At 42.2% G+C, this 25,192-nt stretch overlaps 1 long non-coding RNA gene across 3 annotated transcripts in view; it reads left to right on the top strand.

Moving 5' to 3' along the window:
- The first annotated feature begins 524 nt into the window (after positions 1-524).
- LOC113887899 overlaps positions 525-25,192 on the top strand; it is a 37,938-nt gene continuing 13,270 nt past the window's right edge. The window contains exons 1-2 of one of the 3 annotated variants that reach the window (XR_003509855.1): positions 525-1,514; positions 23,626-23,715. This is a non-coding gene — a long non-coding RNA (uncharacterized LOC113887899). Of the gene's footprint in view, positions 2,658-17,847; positions 22,226-23,625; positions 23,716-25,192 lie in introns of those variants that run through there. The other 2 variants (XR_003509854.1, XR_003509853.1) reach the window with 2 other exon arrangements.

The raw sequence follows: 25,192 nt of genomic DNA, 5'->3' as shown, positions 1-25,192 counted from the left end.
ATAACGGAAGGGAAAGTCCCCTGAAGAGGGTTCTAACCTTAATGTATTGCCCCTTCCTAGCTTCTTTGGTTCCTATGTCTGGTGGACAAGTTATTCATTCTGACTAAATGAGGTATTTGGATAGTTTATTAACATATCAAAGCTCTACCCCCCTCCTTCCTCCTATTTCAAAACCAAATTAAACTAAAACCTTTTCATTTGTTACACTGTTTGGGAGAATTTTAGCATCAGTTATCTAATTTGATTTACTTAACGTCCCTATTTTACAGACACGAACCCATTGAAAACCCTTTGAAGTCATGGCTCCTGGACTAGAAATGAAGCCTACTTCCAGTATAATGTTCTTTTTAGTATGTTGCTATTTTCTTGAACTCTCTTTTTCTTGTTACTGGGTAAATTTTTGAACCGGCTAAACTACAAATATGTCTGGCTTTCAATCTTCTAGGCCACTCCTCTTCTATTCCCTCCGCCCTCAGTCCCCTCCCTCTCACTTCTTAAAGCGCTGCACTTTGCTGCGACCGCCATATTTCTTCTTTTCCCGAGATGGAAGCTTATTAATATTGGATTTCTTTGCCTGTGTGGTTCTTTCTGGAACATTTTCCAGACCCCAACCATGCCTTATGGCATATTTCTTGGAAAAAATTACACCAAAAATTCATAAAATATTTTTAAAAACCTGAACTTTCTTCTAGTATTTTCTTGACACCTTCTCAGTATTTTACAGATACTTGGGGATATTTTTAGGCAATTTTCCATTTTAAAGGACGTTTTCTTTGGAATGATTTTTGGTTGCCTCCTCTGGGTTTTTTGTGGTTTCTTTTTCTTTTTCTCCTCCTTTTCTATATTATTTGCCCATCGCGGCTGTGGATACCTGGTTTTAGTGTGTATATAGATAGGTAGATAGATATATTATTATTGTTATTATTTTTTACCCAACGGGGTCATGGATACCTGCCTTTTATTTTATTTTTTTTTAATTTGCCCATCGGGGCCACGGATACCTGCTTTTAATTTTTTTTTTCCCCCTTAGCCCATCGGGGCCTCGGATACCTGCTGTGTACCCCTCTCTCCCTAACCTGGCCCATCGGGGCAATGGATACCTGCCTCTTTTTTAAATGTGTTGTTTTTTTTTTTTTCCTTGCCCATCGGGGCCTCGGATACCTGCTTTAATTTTTTTTTTCTTGCCCATCGGGGCCTCGGATACCTGCTTTAATTTTTTTTCCTTGCCCATCGGGGCCGCGGATACCTGCTTAGATTTTTGTTTTACACCACCCATCGGGGCTTTATATGGTTGGAAAAGTGTTGGGTTTTGTGGTTCGTTGTACTATCTGGAATGTCTACAAAATTTTGCTGCTAATCGTTTGTGTTGTGTGAGTGGACCTACGGCTTTGGCTGGGAGATGACTTTGCAGTTAGGCTAGAGGGTTGGTTAGGCTGGGGAGGAAAGATGGCGGCCACTTCAGATTTGCCGCCCAGCTTGGCTGAGGGGTAACTGTGCTAAGTATCACTAGGAAGGTAAGATGAATAATGCGACAGGCAAAGGAAATGGTATGCATTGCATGAGTTAAATGTTTTGAATAAGCTGACTTGGATCATGTTAGGAGCTTGGCATGAATTGTGGTATCATGAGGTGGGAAAACATAGGATCATCCTATGTCATATTACAAGGGTCTAATGGAAAATGAGCGGGAGAAGAATTAGGCGCAGTGTTCAAAATGGCGATTTTGACCTTGCAGCATTGCTTAGCATGGCTCTCTGCTTTGTTAGAGTGTTCAAAATGGCGGATCCATTTTGCCGCAGTGTTCCAATGGCGGGAAGCCACATCATGGGTGTCTTTGTTCTAGTGTGCAGCATGGCGGTAGAAATATTCTGTTACATAGTAAAAGATGGCCGCTTAAGTACTTGCCGCAGTCTAAAACATGGCGGGCTTTTGTCTCTGCCGTGTGCATTTCCTGATAGGTTTTGCTGCAGGGACAATATGGCTGACCTTGTCATGTGGATATCATGGCAGTTTGTCACGTGGATATCGTGGCAGGGGTGTTTGACCGTTACATTCTTGGCGGGCTTTGCATCAGGAGGGCCTGCCGCATTGTTAAAGATGGCGTGCTTTGCCGCGGACAAAGTGAAAGGAGGGATTGGCAATGTTAGATTGCCGCGTGTCCCACCCAATCAGAAAGGGTGGTAGAATCGGTCACAGCCAGTTAGTGGAGGATGGAATTAGATGAGTTAGCATAGCACCTCGCTACCGTCTCTATTCAGCCAGTCAGGATTGGCCACATTTGTACTAATCTCAGTGGGTGGTACCAAAGTCTTTCCAAGGACATTTGGCCTTTCCACCTCCTCCCTCCCCTCTCACTGGCTCCCTCCCCTCCCTCATTGCCACTTGCAGTGCTGGATATTAGGTTGTGCAGGCAGAACCTCACGCCATTCCTCTGCATTGGTGCCGTGGCCGAAGCCCTTCCCCCACTTCCCCCTTCCCCGCCCCCTGCTCTTCTGCGTTGTGGCCAGGGGCAGTGCGCCATGCCTGCTAAGTGTGAACTTGGCGGTGAGTCGTGGCAAGGACCAGAATGGATCGCAGATGATCGTTGGCCAACTGTTGGCAGAAGAGGAATCCCTGCCTTCCTCAAGAGGAACACCTACCCCGTGGCTAATACTGGGGTCGGATTTTGATTTCTATTTATTTATTGGATGTCAGTCATACATAGTTTGATTATGTGGTTTGCTAGTGTTCGATTTCAGCCTTAAGTGACTAGTATGGAAATGTGTTTAGGGACTTATTTGTAGAATTCATTTTAATTACATTTAATGGGTTTTCATATTTGGGTTCCTTTAAAATTCCTTAAAGTTTTCAGTTTTTTTTTTTTAATAAACCTCTCAAGCTTTTTTTGTATTTAGATATTAAAGTCAAATAATAAACCACTAAGAATTTTTTTTTTTTTTTTTTACTTTGAAATTGACTTCATAGACTACTTCCCTTTGGATATTTGAAGAGTCTTATAGCATAGAAGTAATTAATTAAAAATTTAACTTTATGACCGAATGTGAAAAGGAATATTTGAAGGTCCTCTCAGGTTCAGGCCTTGCTTTGTCCCTACTCTTAATGCTGCACTCATTGACTAATGATCCAACAACCTGCAGGAAACCAGTTGCTGTGAATTTGCTTCTTCTATTAGAATGTATTATATTGGAGAATTATTGTTCATAATTTCAATTTTCTGTGGTCCCCTGCCTCCACAGCCCCTAGCTCCTCTGCAACCCTGTTCCCAGCAATCCCCTTTCTGGCCTCAGCCCCTGCCCCAGCCCCAGCCCCAGCCCCAGCCCCAGCCCCAGCCCCAGCCCAGCCCCTGCCCCAATCCCAGCCCCAGTCCCTGCCCCTGCCCCAGCCCCAGCCCCAGCCCCAGCCCCAGCCCCAGCCCCAGCCCAGCCCCAGCCCAGACTCAGTCCTGTTTCTGCTTAAAGCCAGTGCAATTTTTGTTAATTCAGTGAAAAAAATAAGTTGTCCATTGCTCATCCATTAGACTGGGATACGCTGTCTACCTCTAGCATTCCTGATCTTGAGTGCTGGCTATCCAAGTCACCATTTTCAGTTAATGTACAGAATCCCATTTGTCCCTTGGTCCATGTTAGAAAAAAGAATCCATTCACCCTTTGCATTAATGTTAAGAAACGTTAATTAACTGAGAGCTTCATATCAGACAATTATTGCCCATAAGTCTAGTTACTCATAATCTTCTCAATCCCCTGTCAATAAGGGAGAAACCATTCCTCTGTCATTGCTGCAGTACTCACAATCCTAGTTTTCTGGACAGTGCATATTTACTGAGCTGACCACCTAAACTCTTTGTATTGAGTGAAGTTGTAATTGTCCATAACCCTGCCTATTGGATTAGATTCCAGTCCAAAACCCTCTTGCATTCAGCAAAGGGCACAGAAAACCCAATTTTTTTGGTTAATGTGCTCAGTCCCAGTTGTCATAGCTTTGTCCATTAAACAAAGGCATCCTACAAATTTTGCCCTGCTTCTGGGGAGTCCTGTTCTTGGACAATTAAAGTACCAAATTGTAATTTTTGTTTTCCCCATTAACCAATGATCCTCCATCCTATTTACATTGCTCTTAGGCATTGCTGACTACCTGAGACCATGTTCCTTGAATTATTAATGTGTAGAATCCCAATTGTTTATTACACAAGTCCTTTCTTTGCACTGTAGCAGAAGTGCTCATCTTAAAAGTCACTTACTCTGGAATATTAATAGATTCAGTTGTTGTTGATCATGGTCCAGCTTAACAGGTAAGATCCGCCCATACTCTTTTCGATGCCCCTAGGTAGTGCGGACTACCTGCCACCTTGGATTAATATGTAAAATTCTCATTTCCCATGATCCTACCGATTAGTCTAGGATATCTCTTATCTCGATCCCATTTCTTCTGAGGAGTTCTGATTACCCAAAGTCCCTTCTCTTATTAAAAAATTGATGTGCATAATTGCATATATCCATGGTCCCATGCAATAAAAAATGAAACCCCACACTTGGTGGAATATTGCTGGGTCGTGCAGATTATTCAAGAACTCAGCTCTTGGACAGTTAGTTTGCATAGTTGCAGTTGTCCAGAGTCCTGTCCGTTTTAATGGGCCATTGGTATCCTATTTGCAAGCTACGTGGGTTGAACTCTCAAGGGCCCTCCTCTTGAATTTATAACGTCCATAATTGCTTTTGTCCATGTCCTGTAAACTAGTCACACTGGCTCACTTTGTCTTCCATCAGGGCACCCTTACTACTTAAGAAGTCTGAACTAGAACAGTTTATGTGCACAAACCTAATTGATTACACCTCAGCCTTTTGTATCAGGAACTCTGCATCATCTTTACTTCTGAAAGGGTGCTAATTACCTAAGGCCATTTCCTAAAATTGTTCACTTGCAAAACTGGAATCCCTAGGGACTCTTTCATTTTAACTAGAAGCCCATCCCCAACTAACTGCCTTTGCATTACAGCAGAGGATACTTGGGGCAGTTAATGGGCTTGATTGTACGTAGAGACCCTATGGCTGGTTTAATATCCATTCCCCTACTGAATGATTTGCATTACCACAGGCAGTACGAAGGAATGATAATGGGCTTATACAGCTACAGTCCCTAATGTTAACCTAGAAACCCATCCCCACCTAACTCTGTATGACGGCATAGGGTACTTGGGACTGTTAATGAACTGTATTGCAGCTACAATTCCTTTTGTTAGTCTAGAATCTGTTCCCTTCCTGCTTGATTTGCATTACCACAAAGGGTACAAGGGACTGTTAATGTGCTTAAGTGGAGTTACAGTCCTTTAAGTTAACCTAGGATCCCATTAGTACCTAACTCCCTTTTTATTAATGCACAGCATATGTGAGACTTATTCGTGGGCTTAATTGCACTACTGTCCCTTTTGTTAGTCTAGAATTCCATCACTCTACTCAGTTTGCATTACTCTAGAGTGTACCAGAGACTGTTGACACGCTTTTAAATGCATCTGCAGTCTCTATGTTTACCTATGATCCCATTCCCAACTAAATCTCTTTGTAAGACTGCAGTGGATACTTGGGACTGTCAAAAGGCTCTGTTAGAGTTACAGTCCCCTCAGTAAAGACTTCCATGTCCTCCTGCTTTATTTGCATTACCAAAAGGGGGACAATGGGCTTGTAATGGGCTTTATTACAGCTACCATTACTTCAGTTAAACCGGAATCAGTTCCCTTCTTACTGAATTTGCATTACCACAGAGGGTTCAGGGACTGTTAATGTGCTTAAAGGCTGCTGCAGTCCTTTATGTTAACCTAGGATTCCATCACCAACTATCTCCCTTTCATTACTGCAGAGCCTACATAGGACTTGTTAATGGATTTAACTATACTACTGTCCCTTATCTTTGGTGGGTAGTCCATGCATGCAGTTGTGTCCAACTCTGGTGACCCCACGGACTGTAGCCTGCCAGTCTCCTCTGTCCATAGGATTCTCCAGGCAAGAATACTGAAGTGGGTTGCCATGCTCTCCTCCAGGGGATCTTTCCCATCCGGGGATCAAACCTGCGTCTCTTAGATCTGCATTGCCAAGTGGGTTCTTTACCACTAGCCTTGGACCCCATCCCCTCCTAATTCACTTTACATTACCAAAGAGGACACAAAGGACTGTTAATGTGCTTAGATGCCAGTATAGTCCTCCTCCCCCCTTTTTTAACCTAGGATCCCACCCCCCACCCAACTCCCTTTTCCTGACTGCAGATTACTTGGGACTGTTACTGTGCTTAAAAGTAACTACAGTTCCTTCTGTTAGTCTAGATTTCTATCCATTCCTACACGATTGCATTAACACAGTGGACTGCTAATGTGCTTAAAAGCAGCTACAATCTCTTATATTAACACAGGATTCTGTCCCCAGCTAACTGTTTCACGACTGCAGAGGGTATTTGGAACTGGTAATGCACTTACCTGCCTATACAGTCTCATCTGTTGGCCTACTTCCCCATGATCTAATTTGCATTATAAAACAGGGCATGCTGCTAAGTCGCTTCAGTCGTGTCCCACTCTGTGCAATCCCAGAGACAGCAGCCCACCAGGCTCCCCCATCCCTGGGATTCTCCAGGCAAAAACACTGGAGTGGGTTGCCATTTCCTTCTCCAATGCATGAAAGTCAAAGCGAAGTCGCTCAGTCGTGTCCGACTCGTAGCGACCCCATGGACTGCAGCCTACCAGGCTCCTCCGTCCATGGGATTTTCCAGGCAATAGTACTGGAGTGGGTTGCCATTGCCTTCTCCAAAAGAGGGTATAAGGGACTGTTAATGTGCTTTACTGCAGCCACAGTACCTTTTGTTAATTTAGAATCATTTTCTTTCTTACTGGATTTGTAGTACCACATAGAGTAACCAAGACTGTTAACGTGCTTAAATGCATTTACAGTCTTTTATATTTACCTATGTTCATTGCATGACTGCAGAGGTTACTTGGAATAGTTAATGGACTCAATTAGAGCTACAGTCTCTTCTGTTGAGATTCCCATGCCCTCCTACTCTATTTGCATTACCAAGGGGGATGCAAGGGACTGTTAATGTGCCTAAATGCAATGTCCTAGGATCCCATCCCCCACCTACCTCCCTTTTCATGACTGCAGATTACTTGGGACTATTCCTGTGCTTAAAAGTAGCTAGTTCCTTCTATTAGTCTAGATTTCCATCCACTGCTACATGGTTTGCATTAACACTGGATACATAGACTGTTAATGTGCTTAAAAGCAGCTACAATCTCTTATGTTAATACAGGATTCTATCCCCAGCTAACTGTTTCACGACTGCAGAGGGTATTTGGGACTGGTAATGCACTTACCTGCCTATACAGTCTCATCTGTTGGCCTACTTTCCCATGATCTCCTACTAATTTGCATTATAAAAGAGGGTATAAGGGACTGTTAATGTGCTTTACTGCAGCCACAGTCCCTTTTGTTAATCTAGAATCATTTTCGTTCTTACTGGATTTGTATTACCACATAAAGTAACTGGGACTGTTAATGTGTTTAAATCTAGCTACAGTCCTTTCTATTAATCTAGGATCCCATCCCCACCTAACTCCCTTTGTATTACTGAAGAGCCTACAAGGACTTGTTAATGGGCTTAAATGCACTACTGTCCTTTCTATTGAGTCTAGAACCCCATTTCTCCTAGTCAATTTGCATTACCCCAGAGTGTACAAGAGACTTGCTGTGCTTAAATGCATCCACAGTCTGTTATGTTTACCTGGGACCGACTCTATTCCCACCTAACTCTGTTTTAATGAGAGAGTACTTGGGCTTAACTGGAGCTTCAGTCCCTCCTGTTAACCTAGCGTCAGTTTCTTTCTTACTGGATTTGTAGTACCACATAGAGTAACCAAGACTGTTAACGTGCTTAAATGCATTTACAGTCTTTTACATTTACCTGTGTTCATTGCATGACTGCAGAGGTTACTTGGAATAGTTAATGGACTCAATTAGAGCTACAGTCTCTTCTGTTGAGATTTCCATGCCCTCCTACTCTATTTGCATTACCAAGGGGGATGCAAGGGACTGTTAATGTGCCTAAATGCAATGTCCTAGGATCCCATCCCCCATCTACCTCCCTTTTCATGATTGCAGATTACTTGGGACTGCTCCTGTGCTTAAAAGTAGCTAATTCCTTCTATTAGTCTAGATTTCCATCCACTCCTACATGGTTTGCATTAACACTGGGTACATAGACTGTTAATGTGCTTAAAAGCAGCTACAATCTCTTATATTAACACAGGATTCTGTCCCCAGCTAACTGTTTCACGACTGCAGAGGGTATTTGGGACTGGTAATGCACTTACCTGCCTATACAGTCTCATCTGTTGGCCTACTTTCCCATGATCTCCTACTGATTTGCATTATGAAAGAGGGTATGCTGCTGCTGCTAAGTCGCTTCAGTCCTGTCCGACTCTGCAACCCCATAGATGGCAGCCCACCAGGCTCCCCCATCCCTGGGATTCTCCAAGCAAGAACACTGGAGTGGGTTGCCATTTCCTTCTCCAATGCATGAAAGTGAAAAGTGAAAGTGAAGTCACTCAGTTGTGTCCGACCCTCAGCGACCTCATGGACTGCAGCCTAGCAGGCTCTGCCATCCATGGTATCTTCCAGGCAAGAGTAATGGACTGGGGTGCCATGGGCTGTTAATGTGCTTTACTGCAGCCACAGTACCTTTTGTTAATTTAGAATCATTTTCTTTCTTACTGGATTTGTATTACCACATAAAGTAACTGGGACTGTTAATGTGCTTAAATCTAGCTACACTCCTTTCTATTAATCTAGGATCCCATCCCCACCTAACTCCCTTTGTATTACTGAAGAGCCTACAAGGACTTGTTAATGGGCTTAAATGCACTGCTGTCCTTTCTATTGAGTCTAGAACCCCATTTCTCCTAGTCAATTTGCATTACCCCAGAGTGTACAAGAGACTTGCTGTGCTTAAATGCATCCACAGTCTGTTATGTTTACCTGGGACCGACTCTATCCCCACCTAACTCTGTTTTAATGAGAGGGTACTTGGGCTTAACTGGAGCTTCAGTCCCTCCTGTTAACCTAGCGTCAGTTTCTTTCTTACTGGATTTGTAGTACCACATAGAGTAACCAAGACTGTTAACGTGCTTAAATGCATTTACAGTCTTTTACATTTACCTGTGTTCATTGCATGACTGCAGAGGTTACTTGAAATAGTTAATGGACTCAATTAGAGCTACAGTCTCTTCTGTTGAGATTTCCATGCCCTCCTACTCCATTTGCATTACTAAGGGGGATACAAGGGACTGTTAATGTGCCTAAATGCAGTGTCCTAGGATCCCATCCCCCACCTACCTCCCTTTTCATGACTGCAGATTACTTGGGACTGTTCCTGTGTTTAAAAGTAGCTGCTGCTGCTGCTAAGTCACTTCAGTCGTATCCAACTCTGTGCGACCCTATAGATGGCAGCCCACCAGGCTCCCCCATCCCTGGGATTCTCCAGGCAAGAACACTGGAGTGGGTTGCCATTTCCTTCTCCAATGCATGAAAGTGAAAAGTGAAAGTAAAGTCGCTCAGTCATGTCTGACTCTTAGCGACCCCATGGACTGCAGCCTACCAGGCTCCTCCATCCATGGGATTTTCCAGAAGAGTACTGGAGTGGGGGTGCCATTGCCTTCTCCGTAAAAGTAGCTAGTTCCTTCTATTAGTCTAGGTTTCCATCCACTCCTACATGGTTTGCATTAACACTGGATACATAGACTGTTAATGTGCTTAAAAGCAGCTACAATCTCTTATGTTAATACAGGATTCTATCCCCAGCTAACTGTTTCATGACTGCAGAGGGTATTTGGGACTGGTAATGCACTTACCTGCCTATACAGTCTCATCTGTTGGCCTACTTTCCCATGATCTCCTACTAATTTGCATTATGAAAGAGGGTATAAGGGACTGTTAATGTGCTTTACTGCAGCCACAGTCCCTTTTGTTAATCTAGAATCATTTTCGTTCTTACTGGATTTGTATTACCACATAAGGTAACTGGGACTGTTAATGTGTTTAAATCTAGCTACAGTCCTTTCTATTAATCTAGGATCCCATCCCCACCTAACTCCCTTTGTATTACTGAAGAGCCTACAAGGACTTGTTAATGGACTTAAATGCACTGCTGTCCTTTCTATTGAGTCTAGAACCCCATTTCTCCTAGTCAATTTGCATTACCCCAGAGTGTACAAGAGACTTGCTGTGCTTAAATGCATCCACAGTCTGTTATGTTTACCTGGGACCGACTCTATCCCCACCTAACTCTGTTTTAATGAGAGGGTACTTGGGCTTAACTGGAGCTTCAGTCCCTCCTGTTAACCTAGCGTCAGTTTCTTTCTTACTGGATTTGTAGTACCACATAGAGTAACCAAGACTGTTAACGTGCTTAAATGCATTTACAGTCTTTTACATTTACCTGTGTTCATTGCATGACTGCAAGGTTACTCGAAATAGTTAATGGACTCAATTAGAGCTACAGTCTCTTCTGTTGAGATTTCCATGCCCTCCTACTCCATTTGCATTACTAAGGGGGATACAAGGGACTGTTAATGTGCCTAAATGCAGTGTCCTAGGATCCCATCCCCCACCTACCTCCCTTTTCATGACTGCAGATTACTTGGGACTGTTCCTGTGCTTAAAAGTAGCTGCTGCTGCTGCTAAGTCACTTCAGTCGTATCCAACTCTGTGCGACCCTATAGATGGCAGCCCACCAGGCTCCCCCATCCCTGGGATTCTCCAGGCAAGAACACTGGAGTGGGTTGCCATTTCCTTCTCCAATGCATGAAAGTGAAAAGTGAAAGTAAAGTCGCTCAGTCATGTCTGACTCTTAGCGACCCCATGGACTGCAGCCTACCAGGCTCCTCCATCCATGGGATTTTCCAGAAGAGTACTGGAGTGGGGGTGCCATTGCCTTCTCCGTGAAAGTAGCTAGTTCCTTCTATTAGTCTAGGTTTCCATCCACTCCTACATGGTTTGCTTTAACACTGGATACATAGACTGTTAATGTGCTTAAAAGCAGCTACAATCTCTTATATTAACACAGGATTCTATCCCCAGCTAACTGTTTCACGACTGCAGAGGATATTTGGGACTGGTAATGCACTTACCTGCCTATACAGTCTCATCTGTTGGCCTACTTTCCCATGATCTTCTACTAATTTGCATTATGAAAGAGGGTATAAGGGACTGTTAATGTGCTTTACTGCAGCCACAGTACCTTTTGTTAATCTAGAATCATTTTCGTTCTTACTGGATTTGTATTACCACATAAGGTAACTGGGACTGTTAATGTGCTTAAATCCAGCTACAGTCCTTTCTATTAATCTAGGATCCCATCCCCACCTAACTCCCTTTGTATTACTGAAGAGCCTACAAGGACTTGTTAATGGGCTTAAATGCACTCTTGTCCTTTTGTTAAGTCTAGAATCCCATCTCTCCTACTCAATTTCCCCAGAGTGTACAAGAGATTGTTACTGTGCTTAAATCCATCCTGTCCGTTATGTTTACCTATGACCCCATTCCCAATAGTGACTCCTTTGCACTACCACAGAAAGTGGAAGAGACTGGTACTGTGCTTAAAAACAACTGCAGTCTGTTTGCCTAGGACCCTATCCCACCCAGCTCCCTTTTAATGAGTGCAGAATGTACTTGGGACTATTGATGGGCTTAACTGGAGCTACTGTCCCTTCTATTAACCTAGAGTCAATTTCTTTCTTACTGGATTTGTAGTGCCACATAGAGTAACTGGGATTGCTAATGTGCTTAAATGCCTCTACAGTCCCTTATGTTAACCTAGGATCCCATTCCCACCTGACTCCCTTTTTATTACTGCAGAGCCTACAGGGACTTATTAATAGGTTTACTTACACTGCTGTCCATTCTGTTAGTCTAGAATCCCATCTCTCCTACTCAGTTTGCATTACCCCAGACTGTACAAGAGCCTGTTACTGTGCATAAATGCATCCACAGTCTGTTATTTGCCTATGACCCCATTCCCAACAGTCAGTGACTCCCTTGCACTACCACAGAAAGTAAAAGGTACTGGTACTGTGCTTAAAAGCAACTACAGTCCCTTATGTTTACCTAGGACCCTATCCCACACAACTCCCTTTTAATGGCTGCAGAAGTTACTTGAGACTAGTAATGGGCTTAACGGCAGCACAGTTCCTTCTGTTAATCTAGAAACAGTTTCCTTCTTGCTGGATTTGTATTACTACATAGAGGAACTGGGATTGCTAATGGCTTAAATGGAGCTACAGTCCTTTATGTTAACCTAAGATTCTGTCTCCATCTAACTAGTTTTCATGACTTCAGAGGGTACTTGGGACTGTTATTGCACTTATCTGCTTATACAGTCTCATCTGTTGGTCTAGATTCCCATGCTGTGCTACTCAATTTACATCATAAAAGAGGGTATAAAGGACTGTTATAGTGCTTAAATGCAGCTACAGTCCCTTTTAGTAAGGTGGGATCCCATTCCCATCTAATTCCCTTTGCAGTATCCCAGAGGCTCCCAGGGACTTTCAGTGTACTTAAGTGCAGATCCAGTCCCTTATATTAACCTTGGATCCCATTCCTACTTAATTCCCTTTTTACCACTGCAGAAGGTGTTTGGGACTGTTAATGCAATTCTTGCCTATACAGTCTCCTGTTAGTTTAGATTTCCATGCCCTCCTAGTAAATCTTCATTTTAAAAGCATACAAGGGACTGTTTATGTGCTTAAATGTAGCTATAGTCCCTTAAGTTAACCTAGATCTCATTCCCACCTGACTCTCTTTTCATTACTGCAGAGCCTATACGGGACTTGTCAGTGTACTTAATTGCACTGCCATTCCTTCTATTATTCTAGGAGCCCATCCCTCCTAGTGGATTGACATTATCACAGAGTGTTTGAAGAGGTTGTTACTGTGCTTAAATGCATCCACAGTCTATGTTTACCTATACCCCCATTCCCACCTGACTCCCTTGCACTACCACAGAAGGTAAAAGGACTGGTACTGGGTTTAAAAGCAGCTACAATTTTTTGTTTACCCAGGACCCTATTCCCACCTAACTCCCTTTTTTACTGCAGAGGGTACTTGGAACTGTTAATGTGCTTAAATCCAGCTGTAGTCTTTTCTATTAATCTAGGATCCTATTCCTATCTAACTCCCTTTTCATGACTGCAGAGGTTACTTGGGGCTGTTAATGCATTTACCTGCCTATATAGTCTCATCTGTTGATCTAGATTCCCATGCCCTGCTACTCAATTTGCATTGTGAAAGAGGGTACAAGGGACTGATATGGTGCTTAAATGCAGCTACAGTCCCTTATGTTAACCTAGGATTCCATTCCCACCTGACTTCTTTTTCATTAATGCAGAGCCTATATGCTGCTGCTGCTGCTGTCACTTCAGTTGTGTCTGACTCTGTGCAACCCCATAGATGGCAGCCCACCAGGCTCCCCTGTCCCTGGGATTTTCCAGGCAAGAACACTGGAGTGGGTTGCCATTTCCTTCTCCAATGCATGAAAGTGAAAAGTGAAATGAAGTCGCTCAGTCGTGTCCGACTCTTCTCGACCCCATGGACTGCAGCCTACAAGGCTCCTCCGCCCATGGGATTTTCCAGGCAAGAGTACTGGAGTGGGGTGCCATTGCCTTCTCCAGAGCCTATATTGGACTTGTCAAAATGCTTAATTGCACTGCTGTCGCTTCTTAGTCTAGAAGCCTATCCCTCCTACTTGATTTGTATTATCCTGGAGTGTAAAGACTGTTAACATGCTTAAATGTATCTACAGTCTCTTAGGTTTACCTATGATCCCATTCCCATTTAAATCTTGTTGCATGACTTCGGAGGTTGCTTGGAATAGTTAATGGTCTCAATTAGAGCTACTGTCCCTTCTGTTAGTTGAGATTCCCATGCCCTCCTACTCAATTTGCACTACCAAGGGAGATATAAGGGGACTGTTAATGTGCCTAAAAGCAATGACCTAGGATCCCATCCCCCACCTAACTCCCTTTTCATGACCGTAGATTACTTGGGACTGATACTGTGCTTAAAAGTCCCTAACAGTTCCTTCTGTTAGTCTAGATTTCCATCCACTCCTACATGATTTGCATTAACACAGAGTGTTCATAGACTGTTAATGTGCTTAAAAGCAGCTACAGTCTTATGTTAATCTAGGATTCTGTCCCCAGCTAACTACCTTTTCATGACTGTGCAGAGGATATTTGGGACTGGTAATGCACTTACCTGTCTATACAGTCTCATCTGTTGGTCTACTTTCCCATGCTCTCTGACTAATTTGCATTATAAAAGAAGGTATAAGGGACTGTTAATGTGCTTTTCTGCAGCCACAGTCCCTTATGTTACCTAGGACCCTATGCCCACCTAACTCCCTTTTAATGACTGCAGAGGGTACTTGGAACTGTTAATGAGCTTTACTGCAGCCACAGTCCCTTTTGTTAATCTAGAATCGTTTTCGTTCTTACTGGATTTGTATTACCACATAAAGTAACTGGGACTGTTAATGTGCTTAAATCCAGCTACAGTCCTCTATATTAATCTAGGATCCCATTCCCACCTAACTCCATTTTCATTATTGCAGAGCCTACAGGGACTTGTTAATGGGCTTAAATGCACTGCTGTCCTTTTTGTTAAGTCTAGAATCCCATCTCTCCTACTCAATTTGCATTACCCCAGAGTGCACAAGAGACTGTTACTGTGCTTAAATCCATCCAGTCTGTTATGTTTACCTATGACCCCATTCCCCAACAGTAAGTGACTCCCTTGCACTACCACAGAAAGTAGAAGGGACTGGTACTGTGCTTAAAAGCAACTATAGTCCCTTTTGTTTACCTCGGACCCTATTCCCACCCAACTCCCTTTTAATGACTGCAGAAAGTTCTTGGGACTGTTAATGGGCTTTATTACAGTTACAGTTCCTTCTGTTAGTCTAGATTCCCATCCACTCCTACATGATTTGTATTACTACTGACTGTACAAGAAACTATTAATGGGCCACAGTCCCCTCTGTTATTTTGAAATTTGTTACTTTTACTTAATTTGCATTACTGAAGATGCTACAAGAAACTGTTAATGTGCTTAAATGGAGCTACAGAATCTTACATTTATCTAAAATCCTGTTCCCACCTCACCCCCTGATATGATTGTAGAGGGTACTTGGGATAGTTCATGGGCTCAATTAGAGCTATAGTCCCTTCTGTTAGTCCCGATTCCCATGCCCTCATACTTGATTTGCCTTACCACAGTGAGTACAATGGACTGTTAATATGCTTAAAAGGACCTACAGTCCCTCACGTAACCTAAGATCTCATTTCTACCTAACTCCCTTTCCTGCCTACAGAGGGTATTTGGGACTGTTAATGAGGTATATTGCAGCTGCATTCCCTTCTGTTACTGTACATTCTTATGCCCTCTCACACGATTTGCAGTACCACAAATTGTACAGTTCAGTTTAGTTCAGTTGAGACGCTCAGTCGTGTCTGATTCTTTGCGACCCCATGAATCACAGCATGCCAGGCCTCCCTGTCCATCACCAACTCCTGGAGTTCACACAAACTCATGTCCATCGAGTTGGTGATGCCATCCAGCCATCTCATCCTCTGTCATCCCCTTCTCCTCCCGCCCCTAATCCCTCCCAGCATCAGGGTCTTTTCCAATGAGTCAGCTCTTCACATGAGGTGGCCAAAGTATTGGAGTTTCAGCTTCAGCATCAGTCCTTCCAACGAACACCCAGGACTGATCTCCTTTAGGATGGACTGGTTGGATCTCCTTGCAGTCCAAGGGACTCTCAAGAGTCTTCTCCAACACCACAGTTCAAGAGCATCAATTCTAAGGCACTCAGCTTTCTTCACAAATTGTACAAGGGACTGTTGCTGCTGCTGCTGCTGCTGCTAAGCCGCTCAGTCATGTCCGACTCCTAGCGACCCCATGGACTGCAGCCCACCAGGCTCCTCCATCCATGAGATTCTCTAGGCAAGAGTACTGGAGTGGGGTGCCATTGCCTTCTCCGACAAGGGACTGTTAAACATGATTAAATGCAACAGCAGTTTCTTATGTTAATCTAAGATCCTATTCCCATCTAACTCTGTTTTCATTAATGTAGAGCCTACATGGACTTGTTAATGGGCTTATTTGCACTGCCCTTCCTTCTGTTAGTCTAGATTCCCAGGCCATCCTTGATTTGCATTACCAAAGAGGGTATAATGGACTGTTAATGTGCTAAAATGCTGCTACAGTCCCTTATATTAACCTAGGATCTTATCCTCAGCTAAGGCTCTTTGCAGGCTTGCAGAGGATGCTTGGGGCTGTTCATGGCCTTAAATACCACTACATCCCTTATGGTAACCTAGGATCCCATTACCAACTATTAATATCTTCCTTTTAAGTACTGCAGAGCCTACATAGAACTTGTTAATGAACTACCATTGTTCCTTTCCTTTGTTTAGATTCCCATCTCCTAAAGATTTACATTACCACGGAGGATACTATGGACTGTTAATGTGCCCGTACAGTTCTTTTCCCTCCCCCTCCTTTTTAAAACCCAGGATCCTATTCCCACCTAACTCCCTTTGCATTACCAGTGACTGTACAAGTGCCTGCTAATGCTTTTAAATGCAATTACAGTCCCTTATGTTAACCTAGGATCCCACCCCCAACTAAGTCCCTTTGCATGATTGCAGAGGATACTTGGAACTGTTAATGTGATTCACTGCAGCTACATTCCTTTATCTCATCTAGGATCCATTCTCTTCCTTCTTGATTTGCATTATCAGAGAGGATAGAAGGGATGGTTAATGTACTTAAATGGAACTATAGTCCCTTATGATAATCAGGATCCTATTTCTACCTAACTTCCTTTGTATTACTTCAGAGTATACATGGGACTTTTTATGGGCTTAATTGCACTACTGTCCCTTCTTTTAGTCTAGATCCCCATCCTTCCTACTCCATTTGCATTACCCCAAAGTGTACAAGGGACTGTTATTGTACATAAAGGCAGTTACAGTCCCGTGCTTTAGTCTAAGATTCCCTCTCCCCCTTTAATTCCCTCTACATTACCGAAGGGGATACAAGGGACTGCTAATGTGCTTAAGTGCTGCTTGCAGTCCTTTATGTTACCTAGGATCCCATCCCCACCTAACTCACTTGTCAGAGAGGCTACAAGGGACTGTTAATGTGTTTAAATGCAGGTGTAGTGCCTTAACATCGAAATCCATTCCTGCATAACTCCCTTTTTCAGGACTGCAGATGGTAATTGAGACTGATAGTGAGCTTTATTGCATTTACAGTCTCTCTTAGTCTAGGATCTCATTCTCTCCTACTAGATTTACATTACCATGACTGTACAAGGGACTTTTAATGTGCTTAAATGCAGCTGTAGTCCCTTATGTTAACCTAGGATCCTATTCCCACCTAACTTCCTTTTCATGACTGCAGAGGGTACTTAAGGACTGTTAATGCCTTTACTTGCCTATACAGTCTCATCTGTTGATCTAGATTCCCATGCCCTCCTACTCAATTTGCATTATAAAAGAGGGTACAAGGGACTGTTAACTTGCTTAAATGCAGCTACAGGCCCTTAGATTAACCTGGGATCCCATTCCCACCTGACTCCATTTACATCATCCTAGAGGCGATAAGGGACTTTCATTGTGTTTGAAAGTGAAGTCGCTCAGTTGTGTCCGACTCTTTGCGACCCATGGACTGTAGTTGGCCAGGCTCCTCCGTCCATGGGGTTTTCCAGGCAAGAGTACTGGACTTGGTTGCCATTTCCTTCTCCAGGGGATCTTCCTGACTCAGGGATCAAACCCGGTCTCCTGCATTACAGGCAGACTCTTGACCATCTGAGCCACCAGGGAATCTCAATGTGTTTAAATGCAGGTGAAGTCCCTTATGTTAAATTCAAAGTCCTTTCCCACCTAACTGCCTTTTTATCACTGCAGGGGGTACTTGGGACTGTTAATGGGACTGTACTTGCTTATCCAATTTCGTTCATTGGTCTAGATTCCCATGCTCTTCTACTTAATTTGCATTATAAAAGAGGGTACAAGGGACTGTTAATGTGCTTAAATGCAGCTACAGTCCTAGAATCTCACCCCTCTCTACTCACTTGTGTTACTTGTTGGTATTTGGGACAGAAAGGTGCTTAAATGCGACTGTTGTCCATTTTGTTAACCTAGGATCCCATGCGCTCTAACTCTTAACATTACCTGGGAGTATACTGGGACTGTAGAACTGCTTAATTGCAACTGTGGTCCCTTCTCTTAGTCTGGAGTCCATGCTCTCCACAATTTTGTTTATATTACCACAGAAGGTACTTGGAACCTGTGAATGTGTCTAAATGCAGATGTGGTCCCTTTTGTTAGTTTAGGATCCCAGGACTTCCTTTACATTATCTGTGAAGGCATTTGGGACTGTCAAGGTGATAATTGCTGCTGTGTTCCCTTCTGATATCTAGGATCCTGTTCCCTCCTACTTCCACTTCCTTTGCGTTACATGGAAGGGTGCTTAACTGTAGCCATGGTCCCTTCTGTTAGCCTAGTTTGCATTCCCTCTCTACTTCCTTTGCTTACCACAGAAGGTACTGACTATTGTGGTGCATCTTATCCTCTCACATTACACCTTAGGGTCCTGAACACTAAGGCCCCTCTTTTTGTGCTTTTTAATGTGCAGTTGCATTTGTTCCTCTTCCTCTGCAGTGTATAAAGACTCCACTTATTTCCCTTGTATTCAGTGATGGATGTCCTTTACTCAAGACCTTTGTACTAGAATAAAGTGAACCGTGACAATTCACCATGAATATATTCTTTCACTTCAGTCCCTTGTATTCTGTTTTATAAAAATATATATTAATTACCTCCATTACTTTTTCTCTGGGAGTATTTACATGCAAAATTCCAGTGTTTAAGGCCCTTCTCTTTAAATTAATATCCCTCCCTTTTTGCATTATATCAGGGGATGTTAGTGACCCAAACTCTTTCTCTTGGGACTCAATGTGCATGTGCCCTCATGACAAACTAATATATTGAATTTTTAGTATTAAAACAGGGACTACTGACTAGTTTTTATTTTGGGCAGTTAATGTGCAGAATTACACTAGGAACCCATCCCATTCCACCTTCTTTGCATCAGGGGTCCTAATCAACTGGCTGCTGCTTCTGTACAGTTTAAATGTGCATAATTTCAATAGTCCATGCTCCCTTATGTTAGACTAGGATCCCCTATCCTTGCCCCATTTACATTACGGCAGGGGCTTCTGACTAGCTAGGATTTACTGTCTTGGACTGTTAATGTATGTACTCACATTTGCTCCTGTACCTGTACCTCAGGTAAGGACCCTCCCCATTCTATTTACATTTTAGCAGGAGATGCCTACTATTCAAGATCTTACACACTATTGCCGTTAATGTGCACAATCTTAGTTGTCTTGTACACATTCTCAGTTGTCCACAGCTGTGCTTTTTAAATCAGGGCCCTTTCACTTATTGAAGCACAGGTTAACTTACCACCTTAAAGCCCTTGTTATGGGACTGTGACTATGTGTAATTACAATTGTCTATGGTCTTCTGAGTTAACTTGTCTCCCTGACTCTTTTCATCCTCTTTGCTTTACTGCATGGGGTACTGCCCACTTAAGGCCCCTTTCTCAAATATGTGTAATGACAATTACATTATAGGGGCTTCATACTCCCTTTAAGATTCTTATATTTATACAAGGTATATGATTTTAATTGACCACACCATGTCCCTTCAACATTAATTTACATAATTGCAACTTAGTTCGTCTTATCCTGTTGCCCTCCCTTTCCTTAGCTTGTGGATGTGCATTCTTGTGCACTAGACAAGGACCCTCCCCCTCACTTCCTATGCCTTCCGTAAGTTTGCCCATTGCTAAGACCTTTCCATTTGGACAATTAATGTGCAGAGTTGCACTTTCCCATAACCCTATTACTTCTAGGACTATTGTATCTCCTTTGTAATAGTGCAGGGGATACTGTTTCCCCGCCAAGATCCCTTACTGTTATATATGTAATAGAAATTCTTGTCTTTATCAGTGTACTTTGGTAATACTCCCTCAGCCAGCTATCATGACCTCAGCTCTTGGACAATTAATATGCACCAATAATATATCAAACGTATGATCTTTAGGTAGGATCCCTGTACCCTCACTATGGATCATGACTGCTGACTTAAGGCTTCTTTTTTTGACTCTGGGTGTGAATATTTGCAGTTACCTATACACCCTTCTATTAGAGTAGGACATCATTCCCTCATACCCCCTTTGCATTACTGCATGGGCTGCTGATGACACAAAACTTTCACTGGGACTGCTGATGAGCACAATGGCAGTTGGCAATGGGTTTTTCCTCCCTGGTCTTGTTAGGCAAGCACTCCCAGCTCCAAATTCTCATGGTATATTAAACTATAAACACTGCACTGTGCTGTGAACTTGTCCATCAAAGGGCGACCCACATTCCCACTCCTTTTGCGTTGGCTCCAGTGTATCAAATTCCAAGTAATCATGGCCTTGCCCTTATCTTCCCTCTACAAACCCCTTGCCTGCCCTTGGACCCTTCTTATGGATTTTTAATGTTCACAATTCCAGGTGTCCATCTATCCAGATAGGATTATGCTCCCTCACCCCTCCCACCCCTGCCCTGCCCCTTTTGCATTGTTGCCGGGAAATGTTGACTGAGCAAAACTCTTTTCTCTTGAATTTACAATGTTAACAGTCCCAGATGTCATTGTTCTGCCCACTTTGAATTTCTATAATTCCCTGTTGCACTTTCCTTGGTCCCACCCATCACGGACTCTTCCACTTCCTTCTTTGCATTACTTCTGAATAGTGCTGACCACCCACAGCCCCTTCTGTGTTGTTAACACAGTACTGATTGTCCCATTTTTAAGCCCATCAGCCCAAGATCTCCCTACCATTTTGATGTTATATTTGTGCAGTATGGACTACCAAAAGCAGGCCAGAACTAGGTGACTGGACCTTACTCCTTTTCCTGCATTTGTTAATGATCCCAGTTCTGATTATTGTCATATTCTGGGAACAGAACCGTTCCTGATCCCCTCTGTTAGTGCTTTACTAGGCAAAATGCTCAAGGCAAGTCAGACCCAAAGGAACTGGATTGCTACCCTTTATTTGGGGTTTTCATTATAAATAATCATTTGAAAATTGACTTCCCAAGAAGGAAGGTTAGCACTATCTGTGCATTCTTCCTTTCAAAGCAGATTGCCTGGCTATGTCTCTCCTTTCCTCTTGTATATTGCCATTGTATAGTGCCAATTGCCAGGATACAACCAAAAAGTTTATTTATTTTTTATTTTTTTTATTTTTTAAGAAAGACATCTGGATTGCAGGGTGGAATTGATAACCTGGTCATTGAAATTTTGAAATTGGTAAACCCATTTATATCATGTACCTGATGACCAGTGTCTCTCATTTTACTAAGGGTGGTGAGTCTGTGGATAGACCACTGTGACTTTGATATTTTAGTATATTACCAAAGGGGTTCTAGAGTGGAACTCTTAAGACCAGTATCTTTGGGCTCTACCACCATTTTCAAACCACTCCTTGTTTGAGCTTTACCAGTATTCACTTCTAGGAAAAACTATCTAAACTTCCTAATCGTTAAATTTCTTCATCTGGAGCTCCAACTAGTCCGTACTTATTTCAAGAAGATTGCTGTAAAAGGATAAAATGAGAGAACATGCTGAGGTGCTTTTGAAAACCATAGATCACTTTGTTTGATTAATCTATTACATTTTACGTACCCTGTTTAATTCTGCTATTTTAAAGTTACCTAAAGCACCACACTCAAGTGAGGACTTAGAAACGATGGAACCAGTTTCCCCATTTTATATGAAAAGAAAAATAAGCCAAGGTCTAATCAGTCTTTTGGATATAAATTTCAACAGTGAAAATGAATACAAATGAATAATATCTCAGTCTCTAGTGTACAAGGTGTTTGGCAGAGAAGTATTTAATATGGAACTGCTGAAGCAAGTAACTAATTATCACCACAGCAGTTCTTTGTAATCACTGAAAAAGGATACTGTTGTCTGAGAAGGATGTCAAAAGATCGGCCCAGCTCAGGGTGCAGTTTGCACTACTAGCTCCTTGGACAGCTGTAAGAAGAGTCTCTGGCTCTTTAGAATACTGTAAGTACTACTTTGTAGCTATTAAGTAATCTTTTCCCTGTTCCATTTTCTTTCTCTTAGATGCTACCCACACAAAAATTGGAGGGTCCTTCCATGTTTCTACCTCATCTGTAATTTATATATCACCATATGAGTTAATAAAATTACAAAATTAATATTGTGTATCTGGCCCTATGCTAGGCTATATTGAAGTGAGGGATAGAAATGCTGTAGTCCTATATAATCTCATCCCCAATATGGTTATATTGTTAAAAAAACTAATATAAGCACACTTGAAATAACTGTAGAACATAATAATCAAGTACTGTCTTGTGTGAATTATGTTATAGAGTTTTAAAAAATGAGCACACAAGGGTGTGAAGTTGATAGGGTGAACTTAAGGAGGTGGGCTAACTTTCATCTTTGGTCCAGGACATGATTACTATTACAGCCACCTGGGTAGTATAATGTTTATTTTAATGTCATTTGGTTTTTACCTTTTTTGAATGCACGGAAAGTGATTAGAAATAACCCCTGGCCATTGTGTTTGGCTATATCCAGGCTGGCAAATTGTTGATTGTTTTAAGCTTGAGTTTTTCAGGCTCTAGGGATTGGGAGTATAAATCTGATATGTTAGAACTTTGTACGCTTTTTATTCTCTCCTGCCCAAGAACAGATGAGAGTAGCAGTGTCTTTTTAGTCTGAGATATTTGTGGATCCTGTTTGGCAAGAGGGCAATAGAGAAATATGTTTTATAAGACCTCCTTCCCCTCTTCCCTTTCACTTTTTTCAACAAATACTTTTGTGAGCTAAAAAGATTAGCCTCTCTGGTATAAAAAGAACAAAGATCCAACTGAAAAAATATTAACATCAAATTTAAAAACTTTTTTTTGTTCATGTTCATGTATCCCAGCAAGAGCAAGAAGAATTATATTAATGAGCTGGGCTTCTCTCACTGCCCATTTTAATTAATATCCGTATTTCCTCACAGCTTGTTTCCCCCAGCCAGTGCCTAAAGATATTTGTCTGACTGACTGGAGGTAATATATGAATAGTCCTGAGCCTTCTTGTTTCTCAAACTGAAGTAATTTGTCAGGATGCAGCACCTTTTAAAGAAACAAGTTTTTTGAGATCCTAAAGAGTAAATGTTTTGAGTAACACTGACTTAAGTTATTTGAAATGTAAACATGGTTTCCAATTTCAAAATAGCTTTGTCAAAAATATAATATTTTATATAACATTTTAAATAATTTATATAGAACTTGGAGATCGTGAAAATATATCCACAAACCCCCAGGGTTCTTATCACCCCAATTTGAGAAACACTGGTCTGTGCTTATGAGATCATTTATTGTAGTTAATCGAGTTATCATTCGATGTTAATATACAGCTATAACTATTTATTGGAATTTGTCTTAAAGGGATGAATTCTGAGCTGGTTCCCCCCCACTCAAGAGGAAGGATGGATCAAGTTTAGGTGGAGTGAAGCCTGCACTGGACAGCATCCAAAGGTGAATCTTGGAGTTGTATTTCAGTTCATTGCTTGAAATAAAATCTCTAGCACTTGTAGAAAGGGATGCTCTGGGAATGTCGGCATCTTCAAACTCAAGGTAATCCTTCAGTAGACCAGACACTGGAATAAATAGTAAAATCAAAGACAGAATTCCTGTCCAGGAATCTGCTATCTCATGGTGGATACAGAAGTGAACAAATTATTATGGTGTTGGGCAATTTGATGAGTATCATAAAATTTGGGGGAAATTCTGTGGTTCATAGAGGAAGAAGAGTGGGGGAAAACACTGTTACTAAGCAAAGTGATCAGTTCAGTTCAGTTCAGTCGCTCAGTCGTGTCCGACTTTTTGCGACCCCGTGAACCGCAGCACGCCAGGCCTCCCTGTCCATCACCAACTCCCGGAGCCTACCCAAACTCATGTCCATTGAGTTGGTGATGCCATCCAACCATCTCATCCTCTGTCAACCCCTTCTTCTCATGCCCTCAATCTTTCCCAGCATCAGGGTCTTTTCCAATGAGTCAGCTCTTCACATCAGATGGCCAAAGTATTGGAGTTTCAGCTTCAACATCAGTCCTTCCAATGAACTCCCCGGACTGATCTCCTTTAGGATGGACTGGTTGAATCTCCTTGCAGTCCAAGGGACTCTCAAGAGTCTTCTCCAACACCACAGTTCAAAAGCATCAATTCTTCAGTGCTCAGCTTTCTTTATAGTCCAACTCTCACATCCATACCTGACTACTGGAAAAACCATAGCCTTGACTAGACAGACCTTTGTCAGCAAAGTAATGTCTCTGCTTTTTAATATGCTGTCTAGGTTGGTCGTAACTTTCCTTCCAAGGAGTAAGTGTCTAGGATTTGTTGGATGTTGACATAAAGATCCTTATAATGTGGTAATTCTTGATCAGGGATCTGGAAGCCATACCTGGTTCTTTCCACACTATACCATAACATAAAAAATACTTTCAAGATTGCAAACCTGACTTAGACCTTCTTCAGTGACCTCCTATCCTAGAGTAAGGGCAGGTAACCAATTATTAAAAATGATCAAGGCAATTGTACTTCCAGGCAGCAGTAGCAATTCCTCTGCTGCTTTGCATCTTGAAGTATTTTTAGCACCTTTAGGCCACAAACTTAGACAGCCCTTAAAGTGGCTGTTGGTTTGACTCATACTTTAATTTAGCTCTTTTTTCTATACTTGCTTGGTTCTTCTGTGATACTGCCAGTGCTGACCATTACAGGACCTTAGGGAGACAACAAGCTAGAGATGAGAGACAGGAGATACCTATATCTAATGTTTCAGGTTAATGCTTCTTAGTGGTTTTTCTTTCTTTTTTTTTTTTATTGTTGAGGTTTTCTCAGCATTTAAAAAAAATTGTTTTTTTTTAATTGAAGGATAATTGCTGTAACGAATTCTGTTGTTTTCTGTCAAATCTCACCATGAATATTATATTGAGCCTTGCCCTTTCTTTCTTCT

This window comes from Bos indicus x Bos taurus, chromosome X (assembly GCF_003369695.1).
Source record: "Bos indicus x Bos taurus breed Angus x Brahman F1 hybrid chromosome X, Bos_hybrid_MaternalHap_v2.0, whole genome shotgun sequence".
NCBI lineage: Eukaryota > Metazoa > Chordata > Mammalia > Artiodactyla > Bovidae > Bos > Bos indicus x Bos taurus.
Note: the sequence above shows the minus strand (reverse complement) of the source record. Positions and strands in the feature narration are given on the sequence as shown.